The 23,206-nt window shown below is 39.5% G+C and overlaps 1 protein-coding gene and 1 pseudogene across 1 annotated transcript in view; both read left to right on the top strand.

Moving 5' to 3' along the window:
- RHOXF1 (Rhox homeobox family member 1) overlaps window positions 1-23,206 on the top strand; it is a 50,641-nt gene that overhangs the window by 5,608 nt on the left and 21,827 nt on the right. The window contains exons 3-4 of the mRNA XM_075999288.1: window positions 4,409-4,556; window positions 5,612-5,754. The gene's annotated coding sequence lies outside the window, so the exon portion shown is untranslated. The remainder of the gene's footprint in view (window positions 1-4,408; window positions 4,557-5,611; window positions 5,755-23,206) is intronic.
- LOC105857288 (small ribosomal subunit protein eS8 pseudogene) lies at window positions 21,305-22,241 on the top strand (annotated as a pseudogene).

Below are 23,206 nucleotides of genomic sequence, written 5' to 3'. Positions count from 1 at the left end.
TAAGAAGACATCAAGCCTAGGAATAGCCCTGGCACTGCTTCCAGTCAGGTGAGAGACAGGTCCTCAGACATAGCCTGGAATCCCAGACAGCCAGGAGAGCTCGGATGGCAGGTGAGTAGGTGGGCAGGCTTCTATGTCATGATGGGCCCAAGTCGGCAAGAGCCTGCATGTCCGGGTCTATAGGACAGTCCTCCACGACTGAGCGAGTCACAGTCTGTCACTAGCCTTGGGAGGGTGGTAGAATTATCTCTATTTCACAAATAAGAAAATTAAGGCTTAATGAGACAGGCACCCAAATTCTATTCAGAAGGATGAAGAAGACTGTTCAGAAAGCTGCAGCCCTAGTCATGAATGGACAGCCTGTGGGGCACGGGCACATGTGGTGGCACAGGCTGTCTGTTATCCTTGGTTGGTCAAGTACCTTCCTCTCCTTAGGTGGCCTCAACTTCCCTCCCTGAAAATGGGTGGTGTTTCTGGGGACATTTGCAGGACCTTGCCATTCCAAGAGACTCTAGCAAAAGTGGTAAATGACCTCAGACAAGCCTCAGGTGAGGATAGGGACAGCCCAGATCTGGGTTCAAATTGGCTACAGTTCTGCCTACATATCAACATCAGATCCCTCCTACTGCTTTTTAAGGTTGATTAACAGTAAATGGATATTTGTTCTGAGGTCTGAAGAGGTGTATAATTTCCTCATAGTCACCTCCAACACCCATATCTGAATAAAAAGGGAGGACCAGCCACCACAGGCCTCAATATTCCAGAGGTGTAAACCAAGTTTATTAGCTGTTAAATAAAACATGCTAATTTTTTTGTTGTTATAATGATTTTTTCAGCTTTATTGAAGGATAATGAACAAAAATTATATGTATATTCAAGATGCGTATACTGTTTTGACATACACATTGTAAAATGATTACCACAGTCAAGATAATTAACATAACCATCACCTCACATAATTACCTTTTGTGTGTGTGTTGAAAATACTTAATAACTGCTATCTTAGCAAATTTCAAGAATAAAATACATTACGAGGTATCCCAAAAGTCTCCATACAAAGGAAAAATTTTGTAATGAATATTTTATAAATAAAGATGCATTTAGCTACAATTTACCATTTTCCCTATGAATGGTGACTTTTGGAATACCCTGTATTATTGACTATAGTCACCATGCTGTACATTAGGTCTCCAGAACTTATTCATAATAACTGCACGATTGTACCACTTGACCGACATTTCCCCATTTCCTCCAACCCCCTCCCCACCTCTGGTATCCACCCTTCTACTCCCTATTCCTATCAATTGAATGTTTTTAGATTACACATATAAGAGAAACCACACAGTATGTTTCTTTCTGTATCTGGCTTAGTTCACATAGCATAATGTCCTCCAGATTCAGCCAGGTTGTCACAAATGGCAGGATTTTCTTCTGTTTTAAGGCTGAATAATAATGTTCCATTGTCTATGTACACCTCATTTTATTTATTCATAAATCTGTTGACTGACACATACATTGCTTCCATTCCTTGGCTATTATGAATAATGCTGCGATGAACATGGGAATGTAGCTATCTTTTTCACATCACGATTTAAATTCCTTAGGATATATACCCAGAAGTGATATTGCTGGATCATATAGTAGTTCTAGTGTGTATTTTTTTTGAGGGATCTGAATACTGTTCTACATAACAGCTGTACAAATTTACATGCCCACAAACAACATATAAGGGTTCCCTTTTGACATAAGTGTATCATCGCCAACACTTACGACACTTTGATAATGGCCATCCTAACAGGGGTGAGGTGATATCTCACTATGGTTTTTACTTGCATTTTCCTGATGATTAATGAGTTAAGCACATTTTCATATACCTGGTGGTCATTTTTTATGTCTTCTTTGAAGAAATATCGATTCAGGTCTGTTGCCTATTTTTTTTAAATTGTGTTTTTGTGCTATGCCACCTTGTGCTATGTTTTTTTAATTGTGTTTTGTGAGAGTTACTTATATATTTTGAATATCAACCACTCATGTGATGTATGATTTGCAAATACATTCTCCCATCTGTGGGTTGTCTTTTCATTTTCACTGATTGCTTCATTTTCTGTGAAGAAACTTTAGTTTGACATGGTCTCACTTGTTTACTTTTGCTTTTGTTGCCTGTGTTTTTGGTGTCATACCTGAAAAAAACATCTCCAAGACCCATATCTTGGAAGTTTTTCCTGTGTTTTTTCTAGAAGTTTAATGGATTCAGGTCTTACATTTCAATATTTAATCTATTTTGAGTTACATTTGTGCATGGTATAAGAAGAGAATCCAGTTTCATTCTTTTGCACATGGATATCCAGTTTTCCCAACATCATTCATTAAGGAAACTTCCCTTTCCTAATTGTGTATTCTTGGTGTCTTTGTCAAAGAGTAGTTGGCCATATAAGCATGGCTTTGTTTCTGGGCTTTCTATTCTATTATATTGGTCTATGTTTCTGCTTTTATGTCAATAACATACTGTTTTGATTATATAGCTTTGTAATACAGTTTGACATCATGAAGTGATGCCTCTAGCTTTCATAGTTTTTCTCAAGATTGCTTGGATTATTTAGGGTCTTTTATGAATCCATATGCATTTTAGGATTATTTTTTCTGTTGATGTGGAATTTTAATAGGGATTTGATTGAATGTATACATCTTTTTGGGTGTTATGGACATTTTTACAATATTAATTCTTGCAATCCAGGAACAGGGGTAATCTTTTCTGAACTAAAATAAATTCTTAAGACCCCCCCCCCCAATGGCTGACTGAATGGATCCTCTATTGGCCAAGGAATTACTCTAAAACTGATTTGGCCATGAAAAGGGAGGTCAGGCATGCTTCATCATGTCCCCCTCCTTTCTTGGAGCTATCCTTCCTAACTCATTAACAGGCCTAAGGCTGTAGAAGACAAACCTGCAGGTCCTCAATTTACTCAACAAATATATGGCCAATAGCTTCTCTTGGATTAACAAACTTCCTTATTTTGACTTAAAACATTCCAAGCTTTTAGACAAAGCTTCATTTCTTCAACCAATTATAAGTGAAAGAGTTTTTTAAAAACCCACCTATAACCTAGAAGCCCCTGCTTTGAGATGTCGTACCCTTCGGGCCAAACCAATGTATGTCTTCCATGTATTGATTTATGGCTCTACCGGTAATTCCTGTCTCCCTGAAATGTATAAAACCAAACCGTAACCCAACCACAGCGAGTCTACTTGTTCGAGGCTTCTTGGCCATGGCTCTGGGCCATGGTCCTCAAATTTGGCTCAGAATAAACCTCTTTAAATTATATTACAGAGTTTGGCTTCTCTCCCATTTACAGTTTCCATTTATTTGTATCTTTCTCAATTGCCATCAATATTTTATAATTTTCAACGTAACAATCTTTCACCTCCTTTGTTGAATTTATTCCTAAGTGTTTTATTTTTTTATGCTGTTGTAAATGGGATTGTTTTCTTAATTTCCTTGAGTGGCTCTTTGTTATTGTATAGAAATGCTGTCAGGTTATAGTGTGAAAATGTTGGTTCTTGATGTGCTCATGGCTGAAGAATGACCAGAAGCACCAAAGTAAGGCAAGCACGAAAATGAGGTTTATTGAGGAGAGAAAGGTAGGATTATAAGGAAAGAACAAGATACAGGTTTACAGAGCATAATACATATGCCACATACGATGACTGGAACTACTGTTGCAGCAAAAGGGAGAGCCAAAGAAGCGCACAAAAAGAGACTTCATTGTGGTTTTTTTTTTTTTTTTTATTTTTTATTTTCCTAACTCTCCAATTCTGTGATTCATTGTGGTTTGCGTCTTGTTTTATAGTGCCCAGATTGGAACCTACCTAGTGGCTCAGATGTCACCATGGAATCACTTTGATTGGACAGTTGGGAGTTGCATTACTATGCATGCGAGTTGTTCTAGGTCAATTTCTGGACTGTATGGTACCTATCTATGCTGCTTGGCCCGTGGGCTAGAGAGTCCTTGGCATTCTTTTGCAGCTGGTACACTAAGTTGATTGGCAGATTCATAGAGTATTCCCTCCTCCTCAGGTATGGCAGTCCTCAGGAGATTAGGGTGGGGCAGGACCAAGATGAGGAACTTCTTCCCAGGTGGGGCAATTGTATCAAAGCAACAGCACTCACTTTTGTCCTTAGGAGACCTGGAATCCCTTGCTATCTACCTAACAATGCAACTGATATTTGTATGTTAATCTTGTATCCTGCAGCCTCATTGAATTTTGTCTACTACTTTTAACAGTTTTTTGGTGGAGTGTCAAGAGTTTTCTATATATAAGATCATGTCATCTCCAAACAGAGACAATTGTACTTTTTCCTTTCTGATTTGGGTGCCTTTTATTTCTTTTTCTTGCCTAATTTTTCTAGGTAGGACTTCCAGTACTATGTTGAATAGAGGTGGTGAGTGTGGATATCCTTCTCTTGTTTCTCACCTTGGAGGAAAAGCTTTCAACATTTCACCATTAAATATGCTGTTAGCTGTGGGCTTGTCATATATGGCCTTTATTTTGTTGAGGTATGTTACTTCTATTATTATTGAAAGTTTTTATCATGTAAGGATGTTTAATTTTGTTAAATGCTTTTAATGCATCTATTCAAATGAGTATATGATTCTTTTAACGTGGTATATATGAATAACATTTATTGATTTGCCTGTGTTGAACTATTTGCATCTCAGGGACAAATCCTACCTCATCATGGTATATGATCCTTTTAATATGCTGTTGAATCCAGTTTGCTAGTATTTTCTTGAGGGGTTTTGCATGTATGTTCATCTAGGATATTGGCCTGCAATTTTCTTTTCTTTTAGTACCCTTGTCTGGCTTTGGCATCAGGGTAATGCTGGCATCATAAAATGAGTTTGGAAGTGTTTTCTCTGCTTCAACTTTTTGGAAGAGTTTGAGAAGAACTAATATTAATTCTGTTTAAATGTTTGGTAGAATTAACCCACGAAGCTATGAGTTTCTGGGATTTTCTTTGATAGATTTTTAACTACTGAATCAATCTCCTTACTCATTTTTGTTCTGTTCAGATTTTCTATTTCTTCATAATTTAATCTTGATAGGTTGTAAATTTCTAAAAATTTATCCATTTCTTCTAGGTTATCCAATTTGTTGGCATATTATTGTTCACAATATTCTCTTATGATCCTATGCATTTCAGTGGTGTCAGTTGTAATGTCTTATCTTTCATTTATGATGTTATTTATTCTAGTTTTCTCTTTTTTCTTAGTATAGCTAGAGGTTTGTCAGTTTTGTTTATCTTTCAAAAGCTAAACTCATATTTTTGTGGATCTTTTCTATTTTTCTAGACTCTATTTCATTTATTTCTACTCTCATCTTTATTATGTCCTTCCTTCTACTCACTTTGTGCTTAGTTTTTTATTTGATGTCTTTCTAGTTTCTTCATGTAGGCATTTATTAATATTACTGTCCACTTCCCTCTTGGAACTGCTTTTGCTGCAATCCATAAGCTTTTGTATGTTGTATTTACATTTTTCATTGCCTCAAGATACTTTTTAATTTCCTTTTCATTATTCCTTTGACCCATTGCTTGTGCCTGCTGCACAAGTTTCCCGGTGGCATGGGGATGTTAAGGCCCGCTACCCCAAGGCTGAAGGCTCAAGGTGCCTGAGCATCCGTCCTCTGCACTCTCCAAGAGAAGTACAGCAGATGGTCGGGAAATCAAAACTGGCTGTCAACTTGCTGTACAGTGTAAGTCAGAGAAAGCCCATGGGCCACATGTAGTAGGGTGCTCAGTGAGGTAGGGAGGGGAGTGAGCCCTCCACACAGGTCTCTTGTCTGCTCTGTGCCTTCACCATTAAAGTTCCTTGGGTTATGTTATCTTCTTTATGGTTCCTTGGCAGCAATCAGAAGAGTTATTATTCCCAGCCTCACTTTACAAGTGGAGAAACTGAGCCTGACAGAGGGGGACTGATTTGCCCTAGGTTATGTGGCAGGCTAGCCTGAGATTTGACCTCAGTGTTCCAAGGTTCAGTGGCCTCCCCAGACGTTATAGAATGTTTCTTGGTGTAGGCCTAGGGATGATTGTTACTTCAGCTTTTATTTTATTTTAAGTATTTGATTTTAAGAATATTCTATGGAGGTTTCATCTTCAGTGCCCAGTATTTAACTGTAAAGAAAAGCATATGGAAGCACTGAGTTTGAATGCTGAGTTACTACATAAATGCTTTTGAAATCTAACCCCTTTAGAAACAGGACCAAACAAAACTGGAAAACTGGGCCCCATATCTCAAATGTCTCTAAAGTTAATTTTGGCTGGGTGCGGTGGCTCACGCCTGTAATCCTAGCACTCTGGGAGGCTGAGGCAGGAGGATTGCTTGAGCTCAGGAGTTCGAGACCAGCTTGAGCAAGAGTGAGACCCCGTCTCTACTAAAAATAGAAAAATTAGCTGGGCATGCCTGTAGTCCTAGCTATCCGGGAGGCTGAGGCAGGAGGATCACTTGACCCCAGGAGTTTGAGGTTGCTGTGAGCTAGGCTGATGCCATGGTACTCTAGCCAGGCAAAAGAGTGAGACTCTGTCTCAAAAAAACAAACAAACAAAAAACAAAATTATTGAAAAAAATTAATCTTATAAAAATTTTTTTAAAAAGTTAATTTCCATGGTCAATAGTTAGATCTGAGGATCCTGGGAACATTGGACCTCCAAGGTTGTCTCTGGTTCCAGGTGCTGAATTTAGGTATTTTCAGGCCCCACTTTGGAGATAAGGAAGCTGAAGCCTGGAGAGGCAGAGGAAGCAGGTGATCCCTGACCTAGGACCACACTTATAAGGTGCAGCCAGCTGGGATTTTTACCCATGTCTACCTCCATGTTCTCAAGCACCTGCAAGCAGCTCAGGAATGTTTTCATCTGGGTGAGAAGGAAGGGTCCAGATTATTGATCTATATCTCCTTCTAGACCATGTAGCTCTGACTTCTCTTTCCAGAAATTCATTGGGTGCTGCCTGGGGCCTCATAGGCAAAAGTCAGGATTTAACATAATATTAATTCAGACATCAATGGCATCTACCATGTGCCAAGAACCTATAACCTGATGTATGTGTGTGGCTAGCTCCCTGTCATACATTACAAAATTGAGACCCAGATGACTTATGAAAATAAATGAAGACCACTCAAATGAGAACAAACAAAGGCTATTTGTACAAAATTTGCTATAACAAGGGAGTCCTCCACCACCAACGAAGGTTTGGGTGAACTCTGATTGTAGGTCGTTAGTATGGTGAAGCCACAGGCATGCTAACTAGAAGCACTCAATATGATTGGTTAGGGGAACAGATATGGCTTCCTCAAGTTGGTTCTAAGTTGGAAGCAGGGGCAAAATTAGGGAAGCTGTCAGTTATTGATTAAGTCCCAGCCATTTGAGGCCAATTGCTACAGAGGTTGTGGTTTGGCTTCTTAGACAGGTTGCTGCAGATGGTAGGTCAGGGTTCTATTTTTAGATAAGGTCTGGCTATTGTCTGTTTGTACATTCATCCTCTCTCAGAGTCAAGTCACTGCACAGAGGTGTACTGCTCAGTGGTGTTTAGTTGAGACTTGACCCTGGTCTTATTTTGTTTGACTTCTACAGCTGCCTAATATTTGATATCTTTAATTTGGTGTTGCCAGTCTATGTCAGGAGCCCTTTCCTCTGTCCCTTCACAGCTTTGGTTGTGGCAGACCTGTTATATGCCAGGGACTTCCTGGGAGACAAATGTAAATGATCCTCTTTAAGGGGAACAGCAGCCATGAGGTGTGAATGCGAAAGGGCCATTTCCTGGACAGAAGACTGACTTTGTGAGGGACTTGAACCATGTATTGTTGGGATAGCTTATGATGAAGCTAGTTTAAGGAAGTGGTTAAAAAAGAAGTTGCAATTTCCTGTCATTGAGGGACATCAGCCAGAATGTGCTGTTATATTATCTCCCCCCCCCCTTTTTAGTTGTTTACATCTATTAAGCCTCTACTACCTGCCAAGCAATATGCTAAATAGTTTGCATAGATGATTCTATTTGGCGGCCAGATAAATCCTGAATTAGGTACTGTTATCCCTATGTAAAGATAAGGAAGGTGTTGCACATGACCACAAAGCTAATAAGAGAGCCAGGATTCTCAGCCAAGTCTGACTGCAAAACTCATACTTCATCAGTTATAATTCAGTGGCCACACACTGGGATGCCAGGGTTAAAGAGATGTGGTTTCCAATCCTAGTTCTGCTCCTCCAAGTTGCCTGTCCTCTGGCAACTTGCCTAACCTTTATGGCTTCAATGTTTTCCACTATAAGATGGGAATAGAATTATAGCTATAGATCTCACATAGAATTCATGAGAGGAATAGATGGCATATGTGTGGTGCCTAAAACAAAGCCCAGCCACAGAGTAAGCACTCAGAACTGTTTGCTTCTATTACTCCACACTGTCTGGTAGCCTCACATTATAACCTGCCATGCCCCTCTTTCATATGTGAAAAAATGGAAAGAGTCCTTTTTAAGAGTCAGGCATTCTGGGTTCTTGTCCTAGCTCTATTACTCTCTTTAAATTTGAACAAGCCACGTAACCCACTGTATCTATGTTTTGTCATTTATAAGATCATGAAAGCAATACTCTGCCCCATGCACACAATGCTGTGCTAGGAATCAAATAAAACATTCTGATAATGTTTTGAATTATCAGAAAAGTATGAATGAATGAAGTGTTATACAAACTGTCAGGAATCAATCCATGCACTTCACTCTGGAGATTGGAGTGTCCTACATATAATGATACTCTCCACTCCTCTTTCTCAGAACATCTCCTCCCATTTCTTCTTTCTCCCCAAAGAAAGAGAAAGGTAATCAGATGAGGAGAATAAAATGGAGGGGAATTTTTTTTAAGTGAGCAGACGGGATGTTTGATAATAGTAAAAAAAAAAAAGTGGTTTACATTTTGGCTGTGTTAATGATACCGTGCTTGTGTTTATTTTTTTTAAAGGTATATCTCTTAATGATATACAATGAAATATTTATGGATGATATAATGTGTGAATTTTCTTCAAAACAATCCATGGGTAGAAGCAGGAGGATGGGTGAGGGTATTGATGCAATAGGATTGGTTATAAATGATAACTGGAACTGGTGTTGGGTAAGTGTGGGTTCCTCATATGATTCCCTCTGCTTTTGTATAAGTTTTACATTTTCAAAAACTAATTTTTTAAATGACCAGGGTTACAAATTCAAATGCTGACAAGATCTCACAGATAACATAACCGAGGGAAGCAAGCAAGGTGGGCACTATAGTAAACGGGGAAAGAATATGTCTTCTCCAATATGGGTGGGCAATACTCAGCCGTAGGTGGTTTCTGGGTAGGAATATGGGTCCCAGGGTGGAAGATTTTCCAATTTTTAAACTGTGGCCCAAAATAAAGATGTTTACAGGAAACCTTGAATTCTTTAAATGTTAGAAACTAACTCAAATATATTTTGTCAACACTGTGTTGGCCATTGAAAGGTTTGTGGGACAGATTTAGCCTGTAGTTGACAATTTACAAATTCTTTCTAAGAAGCTAATTTTGGGTAATTTTCAAAATTCTGGAGCAATATAATGCAATGGAAGGCTTCAAAGCTGACAACTCTAGAATGCCATCATTCTGCCCTGTTTTTTTGTTGTTTATTCTTTCATTTTTAAGTCCTGATCCTATGCTTTGTTCCCCTTCTCCAATCCTGTCTAGGAGATTCTGGACTTTATTTTTTTTTTGTATATTTATTTTAGTGTATTATGGGGGTACAAGCATTAAGGTTACGTATATTGCCCGTGCCCCTCTCCCCCCTCGAGTAAGAGCTTCAAGCGTGTCCATCCCCCAAGCATTGCACATCTTACTCGTTGTGGTTATATATACCCAACCCCTCCTCCCCCCCACCCTCCCGACACCCGATAAATGTTACTTCTATATGTCCACTTAGGTGTTGATCCGTTAATACCAATTTGCTGGTGAGTACATGTGGTGCTGCTTTTTCCATTCTTAAGATACTTCACTTAGTAGAATGGGTTCCAGCTCTATCCAAGAAAATACAAGAGGTGCTATATCACCATTGTTTCTTAAAGCTGAGTAGTACTCCATGGTATACATATACCACATTTTATTAATCCACTCATGAACTGATGAGCACTTGGGTTGTTTCCACAGCTTTGCAATTGTGAATTGTGCTGCTATAAACATTCGAGTGCATGTGTCTTTTTCATAAAGTGACTTTTGATCTTTTGGGTAGATGCCCAGTAGTGGAATTGCTGGATCAAATGGTAGATCTACTTGTATCGCTTTGAGGTATCTCCATATTGCTTTCCACAGAGGTTGAACCAGTTTGCAGTCCCACCAGCAGTGTAGGAGTGTTCCTCTCTCTCCACATCCACGCCAGCATTTGTTGTTTGGGGACTTTTTGATAAAGGCCATTCTCACTGGAGTTAAGTGATATCTCATTGTGGTTTTGATTTGCATTTCCCTGATGATTAGAGATGTTGAACATTTTTTCATATGTTTGTTGGCCATTATTCTGTCTTCTTTTGAGAAGTTTCTCTTCATGTCCTTTGCCCATTTTAATAGGGTTGTTTGATTTTTTCTTGCTGATTTTCCTGAGTTTTAAATAGATTCTAGTTATCAGCCCTTTATCAGATGTATAGCTTGCAAAAATTTTCTCCCATTCTGTGGGTTGTCTGTTTGCTCACTTGACAGTTTCTTTGGCTGTGCAGAAGCTTTTTAATTTGATCAGGTCCCATTTGTTTATTTTTGTTGCTGTTGTGATTGCCTTTGGGGTCTTCTTCATAAATTCTTTGTCTAGGCCAGTGTCTAGAAGAGTGTTTCCAACATATTCCTCTAGCATTCTAATAGTTTCACACCTAAGGATCAAGTCTGTTACCCAGCGTGAGTTAATTTTTGTGAGAGGTGAAAGATGTGGATCCTGTTTCAGTCTTCTACATGTGGCTATCCAGTTTTCCCAGCACCATTTATTGAATAAGGATTCTTTTCCCCAGTGTATGTTTTTGTCTGCTTTGTCGAAGATTAGTTGGCTATATGAAAATGGTTTTATATCTGGGTTCTCTGTTCTGTTCCACTGGTCAACGTCCCTGTTCTTGTGCCAGTAAAAAGCTGTTTTAATGGCTATAGCCTTGCAGTACAATTTGAAATCTGGTAAACTGATACCTCCTATTTTGTTTTTATTGCCTAGGATTGATTTTGCTATATGGGGTCTTCTCTGGTTCCATACGAAGCGTAAACTTATTTTTTCTATATCTGTGAAAAATGATGATTGTATTTTGATAGTGGTTGCGTTGACTCAAAATTCTGGGCTTTAACCTTCACTCTTACTTCCTAGTTCTGATCTCAAATACCTGACCACTGAGAACCAAGACATCATGAGTGTCTAAGACAGGAGGCCTCAGGATGAAAAAAAAATCAGCTGTTGAGCCCCACTTTACCTGGCATGTTTTGCAGCTCATCTCAATGATAAGTAGGCATTTTCAGAGAGGCTTAAGAAACATTATGTCTCACCAGGCAAGACAACAGGCTGGGAGGGGCAGGACACACTAGAGAAGGAAAAGGGGATTTTAAGAAACTAGTATATTTTGTGATCAAGAAATGATTTGCTGAAGTTAAAGAGTCCATTCATCTCATTTTATTCGGTTAAATTGAAGTAAATTTTAGCTTAATGCCTTTTATTTTTTCAAAAGTATCTGTGGCATGGTTCCAGTCTTTTAAAATTGTCTCTGCATCCATGCATCCAGTCATTCATCTGTCTGCATTTCTCTGTGTGTGATGATGTCTGTGAGAAGGTTCACAAATGTCAACCGTGATCATGTCTTCCTTATGAGATGTCAGTAGACCTGTATTTTTGGCTCTGAACCTCCATAAATTGCTTGAATTTTTATATGTACAAGTTACACTTCTTATAGCTACATAATGCAGTACCTAAAATAATGAATGCAAAAATTTAAACTTCAAAAAAGTATCATTTTTCTATTATGTTGATTTTAAAAAATAGGAAATAATATCACATTACAAGACAAAATGCATGACATTAATTACATACTTTATCTTGTAATGCTGTTATCTGTTTTTCAATAAATAAATACTGTTTTTAGTATAAATTTGTCCTAAATATTGCATGGTAAATACTTATCAAAAATATATTTGTGGTTTATCTGCAATCCAAATTTTAGTCAGTATACTGTAATTTTATTTGCTAAATCTTACAGCCATAAAATGAACACATAGTGATTGTGCAGGACATGCTTTGAATACTTTGACCATTTTCTGCCTATCCAACTTAAATTTTTCTTTTGATTCAGGAGAGATTCAGAAAAAAAATGCACTTATATTTGGGCCATTCGTTTATTACATAGCAATGTGTACTATATGCAAATATATATATATATATATACACACACACACACACACATACACACACACATACACACACATACACAAATATGTATATTAAACGTATAGCATCCCATATTATATAATGTGATAACACAAACCCACACACCACCAGACAGCACTCTAAAGTCAAGCCAAAGTGTGTTGTTGATGCATCCGCTCAGTGAAATACATCCTGTGGCCCGTCGTCCTTTCCAGTATTTCAAGTTCCAGACTGAAAAGGGAAATGGACTGCTGTCCAACTTAAGACTTGGAGAGCTTCATTCAGAACTGAAAAAAAGAAGGAAACTGCTTTCCCTACTGGATTATTTACACCGATACACGCAACCCTGTCTTCAGCCAATCCGAGGTGAGGGAAGGGCTTTTCCCCACAACAGAACTGTTCGGAAGGTTTCCTCCGCTTTGGGTTGTGAGGCGGAGCGGGTTATGGGAACCTGGCTCCCTAGAGCATGCGCTGTTTCTGTGGCTAGAGTGGTTCCAGTGTCTGGCTCAGTGGCTCCATGGCCTGTTGCTGACGAAAGGGCACAACTAAACCTGTTAACAGGCAGAAGCAAAGAGGATGGCCCTGGGCACAAAACTCAGCTTTAGAGTGGGATGGTGCAAACAGGAGTGGTATGACTGGTTTTAGGAGCCTGGGCTGAACAGCTCCCCCCACCCCCCAATCCCCTCCACCTGATGACCATAGCCATTCCAGTTCCAGATTAACTGAAAAGTATGAATGAAAGTAGCAGTTTAGGCCGGGCGCGGTGGCTCACGCCTGTAATCCTAGCTCTCTGGGAGGCCGAGGTGGGCGGATTGCTCGAGGTCAGGAGTTCGAAACCAGCCTGAGCAAGAGCGAGACCCCGTCTCTACTATAAATAGAAAGAAATTAATTGGCCAACTAATATATATACAAAAAATTAGCCGGGCATGGTGGCGAATGCCTGTAGTCCCAGCTACTTGGGAGGCTGAGGCAGGAGGATTGCTTGAGCCCAGGAGTTTGAGGTTGCTGTGAGCTAGGCTGACGCCACGGCACTCACTCTAGCCTGGGCAACAAAGCGAGACTCTGTCTCAAAAAAAAAAAAAAAAAAGAAAGAAAGAAAGTAGCAGTTCCATGAGGAGCATGTGGCTTTGCTCAGCTGGCTGTTCTTAGACGACACGCCACGCTTGTCCCTGAAACCTGAGGCCTCCCTTGGTGGCCATGGAGCAGGACACCAAACCCACTCCAGCCGCGAAAATAGAGCTAGAACGTGCTCTCATGAGACTAAGAAAGTCTCCTTTGGCCAGGATCCCAGAACCCGCCCCCACTCAAACACCCAAAGCAGAGGAAACTTTGGCAACAGTTCTAGTATGTCCGTCGACAAAGCCCTTCCCTCGCCTGGGATTGGTTGTGGGCAGGGATGAGTGTATCGGTGTAAACAATCCTGAAGGGAAACCGATTTCTTGCCATTTTCTAGTTCCATTTGAGGCTCCCCAAGTATAACTTGGACAGGAGGCAATTTATTTTCTCAGCTTCGAACTTGGAAACCTGAAAAGAAGACGATGGGTCACAGGATGCACTTCACTGAGTGGATGTATCAACAGTACAGTCAGTTCCGCTAGACTTTGGCGTGTTGTCTTGGTGTGTGTGGGGGGGACGGTGTATCACATTATATAATATACAGGTAGTCAAAAGATATGTTCTGGCCGACTGGGTGAGTCAGTCAGGTTTCTCTAAAAAAACAGAACCAATAGGATGTCTATATTTTTATCTTTTATATTTATATTTAGATAAATAAATGATAGAGAGATGAATGATAGATACAAAGATATGAAGAGATTCATTATAAGGGAATTGGTTTACATGATTATGGAGGCTCACAGGTTCCCAGATTTGCACTTGCCAAGCTCCAGACTGAGGAGAACTGATGGTGAAGTTGTAGTCCCAATGCCATAGAAAGCCAATGTCCCAGCTCCAAAGCAGTCAGGCAGGAGGAGTCTCTTCTTACTTGTGGGAGAGTAAGCCCTCTTGTTCCTATTCAAGCCTTCAACTGATTGGATGAGGCCTACCCACAGTGCACAGGGCAATCTGCTTTACATGGTCAACCGACTGAAATGTTAAAATCTCATCCAAAATCACCCTCCCAGACACACCCAGAGTAATGTGTGACCAAATTCCTGGGCATCCTATGGCCCAGTTAAATTGATACATAAAATTAACCATCATACTAGGTTTACCTGCCCAAAATGAAATGTCTGACTTTAGACAGAATTTCAGCACTTATAGCCATCAGCTGTGCAGAGCATTGGCAGAAAGGAGGAAAGAAGAGGGGTTAGAAGGGGAAAGAAGTGAAAAATAAGGAAGGAAGGTAAGAGTGGGCACAACAGTGGAAAGGGTGGAGAGGGAATGAATAAAAGAGAATAAAATTGACAGAAGAGTAGGGTAGAAGGAATGTAAATCAAGACCTAGGGTGCAAAGGCCTGAAGAGAGAGGTGCCAACTTTACCTCAATCCTTTTTCCCTCACCCTGTGTAGCCCACCACTTCCTAGAGGCCTCCCAGGCCAATTGTCCTGAATTCAGGAACCAAGCTAACAGAGGAGAGACCTGCAGGCATCTCCAATTTCTCTCTAGTGAGCACAGTATCCCTGATACACAGTCACCTCCCCAGTTCTCCTAGGAGGGCAAAGTGAGGTGCCTGCCTTTCCTCTTGCCTGGAGGTCTCTCCAGCTCAATGTAGCCTAGGTAAATGCAGGGACGCAGGGCAGGTAAAGTCCTGCATGTGTGTCTCCCTGAGAACACAGACACACGTCTTCATTGATGGAGGCTTGGTCTGGAATGGTGGCGATAAGTCTTGGGCAACGCATCTTTGTGCAGGGCACCGTGCTTTCAAAAGTGGAGACAGGCTTGGCTGGGAGGGGAGGTAAAGTGTTGGCTCACACAAATTTAAACTCATGCTGGATCGGAAGGGGACTTGCTCACCCTCTGGGAAGTATCTCAGGTACCTCCTTTCCTTGAAATAATTTTGCCTGCGAGTAATCTCTCTTTGACCACCTGGACATCTCTATCCTCTGGGCAATTAAGAATCCCACTCACACCTGCCATGGGAGGTCATAGCCAAGTATCTGTTACTCCACAGCAGGCGTCCTCAAACTATGGCCTGTGGGCCACATGGGGGTGTTTTTGCCCGTTTGTTTTTTTACTTCAAAATAAGATATGTGCAGTGTGCATAGGAATTTGTTCATAGTTTTTTTAAAAAAATATCGTCTGGTCCTCCAACGGTCTGAGGGACAGTGAACTGGCCCCTGGTTTAAAAAGTTTGAGGACTCCTGCTCTACAGATTTGTAGGAGAGGTCTGGCTTCCCTTGCCCCCAAAATCTTGAATCAAAGGAATCCAGAGCTCTCTCTCCCACTTTGGATTTCAGCTGCTGTGGAGCTGTGTTCTCAGCTCCCATTCCATGAGAAGCAGTCCCCTACCGGCCATCACCTCATTTCATCTTCCTATCAGCCCTGGGAAGTGAGTGTTAGGATCACCATTGTACACATGAGGTTCAGACAGCTGCCTGAAGTCACAGCGCCAGCATGTGGCGGAGTTGGAATTTGAATCCCTTCAATCTGTGTTCAGAGTCTGTGTTCCTACCCAGCCAGGCTGCCTCCCACACCTCTCCTGCCCCACCCCAACCCCCTGCCTCACCACTGGTCTTTCTGTGTCCAGGTTCTTGATGTCTGTGGTGTCTTCCAGCAGCAAGCACAGCACTTCTTCCTGGACAAATAGGCAATGTAGCAAAACACTGTCCTTTCTTCGTTGAACCGTCTCACAGATATCATTACACAAATAGAATTGCAAAACTATGAATGAAAGGATGCATGGATGCAGAGACAATTTTAAAAGACTGGAACCATGCCAGATACTTTTGAAAAAAATAGAAGACATTAAGCTAAAATTTACTTCAACAGAATACAAAGAGATGTATAGACTCTAATTTCAGCAAAACATGTCTCGATCACAAAATATACTAGTTTCTTAAAATCCCCCTTTCCTTCTCTAGTTTGTCCTGCCCTTCCCAGCCTGTTTTCTTGCCTGGTGAGACATAATGTTTCTTAAGCCTCTCTGAAAATGCCTGCTTATCATTGAGATGAGCGGCAAAAGGTGCCAGGTAAAGTGGGGCCCAATAGCTGATTTTTGTTTTTTATTCTGAGGCCTCCTGTCTTGGACACTCATGATGTCTTGGTTCTCAGTGGTCAGGTATTTGAGATCAGAACTAGGAAGTAAGAGTGAAGGTTAAATTCCAGAATCTCCTAGGCAGGATTGGAGGGTGAGGAACAGATCAGAACTTACAAAGATCTGGTCACTCATGGAGCAAGGTTTGTTAGGGGTGGGGGAATCCACAGGAAAAGGACCTCAGTGGTTCTCCCTGTTTATCACTTACACCCCAAAATTCACTATGCACAGTCTCTTCCCACCCATTCTGTCTTTCATCTCATCAGGAAGGTAAGGGGAGAAAACTAGGAGAGGCCATTGTGAGGGACACTCAGGGGTTATTTGTCCTGAGTACTGGGAGGGTAAAATTTCAGCATCTTCCCTCTCCTCCTGGAGCACAGGGCTCCATGGGGAAGTTCTAAAGTGGGTCCATCCGTGGATAAGGATCTAGCTTCCTTTTGTTGCTGTTGGAGGCTATAGATTTGGCTTGAATTCCATTCATCAAGAGCCAATTTACCAAAAGCCAAGATATCAAATGACCAGGTTAAAATGTGGGGTATTCTCTGACGGATCAAGTTCCTGTATGGCTAATTCACCAAAGCCTACGAGAATCACTGATTTACCTACAACTTTGTTGGTGTTTCGTGTTTAACACATTAACTGCCATGTGTGTTGTATTAACTCACGCTGGTTTTGAGCCTGGGACCTCATGACACATATGTAACTCACTTGTCTCTTCACCTTGGGAGCTACAAACTATTTTTTAAGTTGCATATAACTCACACTGAGAAAACAACAAAAATATTTAAAATTATCCATTAAATTAGAAAGGATGATTTTGTTTTCGAAGTTTTTATCCTATTTTTGTAATAAAACACCGTGGCCCCAAGGGGAAAAAAATTTCTAGTGTGGCAGTCAATGTGTTAAATACGGAGTTCACTACAATTTTCTTTGGGCAAATTGGCATGGCCTAAGGGCTGTAGAGGGTCGGTTCCATAAGGTCTATAGCTCCAAACATCACTCCATTTTGGCCTGCAGTTTCTCCCTAAGCTGGGATGGGGAAACCGGGAAAAATGTTTTTCCCAGCAGATGACCCTCTCATCCTTGATAGGATGGCTCCAGTTACACAAAGAGACAACTTTGCTTGGGCCATCCAGCTCATACTGGAGGACACTGTAGTCCCTGGACTAAGGGCAAGGCATGTACTCAGGGCCCCTGAGCTGGAGATGCTGTCACTGCTGAAGCAGGAGAAGGCGGCACTCTATCCAAGCTTGGGAAGGTCTCCGTTGCCCCGGCTCCCATAGTCTGGCCCCGTGTAACAGCCCAAAGGTGAGGAAACCTTGGCAATGGTTCCAGGTACGTCAACAAAGCCTTTCCCGGCGCCAGGGTGGACTATGGGTAGGGCTGTGCATTTCAGTGTAAATAATCCCTTAGAGGAACTGGTTTCCAGCCTCCTTTCAGTTCTGTTTGAGGCTCCCTAAGTCTAAGCTGGACAGGAGACCACTTGCCTGTTCAGCCTTGAATTTGAAACAGTTGTTAAGAACGACAATGGACCACAGGATGCAAGATGAGCTGTATGAACAACACAGTTAACTCTGCTTGTGTTTTGGGTGCTATGTGTGTGTGACTGTGGGTGTGGGTGTGTGTATAATATATAGTAATGGCTCAAAGTGCATTTATTTTTCTGAAATTCTCCTGAATTAAAAGAGAAATCCCAATGGGATGGGAAGAAAATGGTCAAAGTATACATAATATTTTCAGAAAAACTGATAATGTGTTTATTTTACAATTGTAAGATTCAGCAACTAAAAATACAGGACACTAAGTTAAATTTGAAGTATAGGGAAATGACAAATGAATTTTTGATATATATTTCCCATGAAATATTTGAGACATTTAGAAAAACACTATTTGTTTTTTCTGAATGACTCAAATTTACCTCATCATCCTGCAAGGCTATTTCCTATTTTTCAAAATCAGAATAAAAAAATATTCCTTTTTAGAGTTTAAATTTCTATCTTTTGGTCCTTTTAGATTTGATGTTATAGTAGCTAAGCAAAGTGTATGATGAAGTGTAATTTTTCAGTACAAAAAATCAGGCAAGCCAGAAAAGCCCAAAGCAGAAAGAACAAATCTACCCACATATTATGAGGCAGAAATAATCAATGTTGACATTGGTGAGAATTCTGAGATATCTCTATGTATGCATACAATGATGAATAAAAAGGTTGAATAGGTGCATAAATGCAGAGAAAGAATTTAATGGAACTGGAATCATACTACATATGCTTTTTTAAAATAAAAGTTTAAAATTAAAATTTCCATTTAACAGAAGAAAAAGAAACAAAGGAGTCTGAAATAACTGATGAAGTTCAGAAAAATGTTTCTTGATCACAAGAAATATTAGTTTAATAAAATACCCTTCTGTTTCTATAGGATACCTGACTCTCCCAGCCTGTTACTTTTACGTTTTTGTTTTTTTTTAAACTTTCCCAAGTCACCTTCTTATCATTAAGAAGAGCTGCAAAATGCACTAGAAAAAAGTATCATGTTGGGTGTGGCCTAAAGTCTTATTTGTTACCATGAGCCCTCCTTTCTTGGAGACTCATGATGTCTTGGTACTCAATGGTCAGGTTTTTGAGATCAGAACTAGAAAGTAAAACATAAAATTAGAGAAACTCACAAGCAGGAATGTACAACAGAAAACAAAGCATATATTGGATATAAGGACTTAATAATGAGGAAGAACAGGGCTAAATGATGACATTCTAGGAGTGTCAGCATTGCAGGCACTTTCCATTACCTTCTACTGCTCCAGAGTAAAATTAGATTCTCAGAAACAAGTTGTAAATTGGCAGCTTCTGGCTGAATCTGGTCTGCAGACTTGCTTTAGATGGCCAGCACATTTTTTGATAAAACATTTTAATTAGTCGACAACATTTAAATATAGGAATATTTCATAAAAATGTTTTTATTTCTGGAAAATTTTGAAAAACTGGAAAATCTTTCAGCCCTGGCCCCACATTCCTGCATAGCAACACTGATATCTAGCAGACTATTGGCCTTCTCCTTTGGAGGAGATATTTTTTCTCAGAGCATCACAGTCTCTACTCTGCTTGCTTCTCTCTTGTTACCTGCCTAGCCTTCTTGGCATTTGATTTTGTAACCCTTAATCATTTTGGGTTTTTTTTTAATTATGAAAAATGGCAAACATATATAAAATCAAAGAGACTCATGAGATGAACACATACGTACCCATCATCCAGTTTCAATAATTATTATTTATAGCCAATCAGGTTCAATCAATACCTTAATCAAATCTCCAACACTCCTATACCTACCCATAAATTATTTTCAAGGCAAATCCATACATGACATCATTTCATCAGTAAATATTTTAGTCAGTATGCCTCAAAGATAGATCCTTTTTAATACACATAACCATAGCCTCATTAGCACAGCCAAAACATGAACAATTTTTTCTATTTCTTATGTATTTTTTATTTAAGGTATACAAGATGATGTTTTGATATACATATACATATTGAAGTTCCACCCTGCTCATTTAAAAAAATTTTTCTCCATGTCATTCCTCGCATTTGATTTCCATTTTCTATCTTTGTAGATAAAGGACAAATGGGAAAAGTTAGTCTTGGAAAGTAGGGTAAGGAATGGAAATATGAATCTGATCTCTAGAAAATAATGCATGGAATGATCCCTTATGTTTGTGTAACACTTTTATTCTTTTATGTTTCTGTGATTTTTGAAACATTTGAATTTATTTTACTCTTTGAATAACTCTGTACACAAGGTGCAGGTTATTACTCTCATATTCTATCAATAGGACAACAGAGATATAGTGACTTGTACTAAGTTACATAAATAGCAATAGTATGGAGATATATAAAAAGAGTACATTATGATATCAAAAACATGGAATATGTGCAGGGAAATAAAAGTGTGGAGTTTTTTATGCAATAAAAGTTAAATTGTTATCAGCTTATAATAGCCTGTCATAAGTATAAGATGTTTTATGTAATGTTTATGGTAACCACAAAGCAAAAACCTATAGTATATACACAAAAGATACAGAGCAAGGAATCAAAGCATACTACTACAGAAAATTATCAAATCACAAAGGAATATAACAAATGAGGAGAAAAAGAACAAAAGATCTGTAAAACAGCCAGAAAACAATTGATAATATGGCAATATTAAATCCTTACCTATCAATAATTATCTTGAATGACACTGGATTAAATTCTTTAATCAAAAGTCATAGAGTAGCTGAATGGTTTTTTTAAAAGAAGATCCACCTATATTCTGCCTGCAAGAGACTTATTTCAGCTTTAAGGACTCACATCAGTTGAAGGAAAGAGATGAAAAAAGATTCCATGAAAATGTCTATACTTAGAAAAAATGGATTTGTAGTCAAAAACTGCCAAAAGAGACAAAGAAGGTTACTAGATAAAATGTCAATTCATCAGGAGGCTATAACAATTGTACATTGGAGTACCTAAATATATAAAGCAAATATTAACAGAACTGAAAAGAGAAATAAACAGCAATACAATAATAGTAGTGGACTTTAATACCCCACATTCAACAATGGACAGATCATCCAGACAGAAAATCAATAGGAAGAGGGCTTGGCATCCAGCAGGATCCTTCCAGGTCCCAAGGCTGTGAACACAGCCGCATGAACCCAGCACCAAGCAATTGGTATCTCTCAGGACAACTGGCACAAGTGCCCCAAAATCAGGGTAAAGAGAAAGCCCTACCACAAAAAGCTGAAATATGAGTCAGGACACCCCACTGCAAACATTAAGATTGGCCCCTGCCACATACACACAGTCTTATGCAGAGAAGTAATAAGAAATACTGTGCCCTGAAGCTGGACATGGGGAAGTTCTCCTGGGCTTTGAAGTGGTGTACTTGAAGAGTCAGGGATCACTGATGTCTGCCATGCGTCCAATAATGAGCTAGCCTGCACCAAGACCCTGGTGAAGAACTGCATATTACTAACTGACAGCACACCGTACTGACAGTGATATGAATCTCACTATGTACTGCCCTTTGGCCATGAGAAGGCGGCCAAGCTGACTCCCAAGGAGGAAGAAACTTTAAAAAAAAAAAAAGATAAAAAAATTCAGAAGAAATATGATGGAAGGAAAAACAATGCCAAAACCAGCAAGCTTCTGGAGGAGCAGTTCCAGCAGGGCAAGCTTTTTGTGTGTACTACATCAAGATTGCGTCAGTGTGGTTGAGCAGATGGCTATGTGCTAGAGGACAAGGAGCAGGAGTTCTATATGAGGAAAATCAAGGTGCTGAAGGGCAAATAAATCCTCCTCCTTCGTTTCATAGCTAATATAATAAAGGTGTTTATTCTAAAGAAAATAGCATTAATAAGGAAACAGTGTACTTGAATAACACTATAGACTAATTGCATCTAATACACATATACAGAACTTGCCTTCCAAAATCAGCAAAATACCCATTCTTCTCAAGGACACATGGAACATTCTCCAGGATAGGTCATAAACAAATCTTAACAAATTATTTGTTTGTTCAGACACTTTATCCAGACATCATACACAGTGAGTCTCTTAGTTCTTCAATAGGGGTTGTGCAAGGAACATATTTGCCAAACATTACATAAAAGTTATTTACCTTTGCAAATATCTTTATATATATATATATATATATATATATATTGATTATAATTTCTGACCAGTAGCTTTTATTTTACAGGGAAAGCTAGGCACTAGATAATTGTGAACTGTCTTATATAGCAGCATTTTGCACCAGACTAATAACCTTATTTTAAGGCACATCTCACAATTTTTATAGATATATGCTTCCATATAATACAGTGTTTCAATGTGGCAAAAAAAAAAGAACATACAGTAATACCCCTTATCCAAGGTTTCACTTTCCGTGATTTCAGTTGCCTGTGATCAACTATGGTCAAAAAATGCTAAATAGAAAATTCCAGAAATAAACAATTCATAAGTTTTAAATCTCATGCCATCTAGCTTTCATCCAGCCTATTCATGCCATGTATGCTACCCGCCATCCAGCTCCATTATCAGATTGACTGTCATGATTTTGCAGTGCTTGCATTCTAGTAACCCTCATTTTACTTAATAATGGCCTCAGGTGGCAAGAGAAGTGATGCCGGCAATTTGGATGTGCCAAAGAGAAGCCATAAAGTGCTTCCTTTAAGTGAAAAGGTGAAAGTTATTGACTTGAAAGAAATAAAATCATATGCTAAGGTTTCTAAGATCTACAGTAAGAATGAATCTTTTATCCATGAAATTGTGAAGAAGGAAAAAGAAGTTCATGCTAGTTTTGCTGTCATTCCTCAAACTGCAAAAGTTATGGCCACAGTGTGGGATACGTGCTTAGTTAAGATGAAAAAGGCATTGAATTTGTGGGTAGAAGTCATGAACAGAAATGTGTTCTAATTGATAACAATCAGGTTCGGTGCTATCCATGGTTTCAGGAATCCACTAGGAGTCTTGGAACATATCCCCCATGAATAATGGTGGACTACTGTATTTATTTATAGACCCAAATTTATTTAGCCATTCTGTATACATATA

The sequence above is a fragment of the Microcebus murinus genome, chromosome X (genome assembly GCF_040939455.1).
Source record: "Microcebus murinus isolate Inina chromosome X, M.murinus_Inina_mat1.0, whole genome shotgun sequence".
Lineage (NCBI taxonomy): Eukaryota > Metazoa > Chordata > Mammalia > Primates > Cheirogaleidae > Microcebus > Microcebus murinus.
The sequence above is the reverse complement of the archived record's forward strand: the minus strand, read 5'-3'. Positions and strand labels throughout refer to the sequence as shown.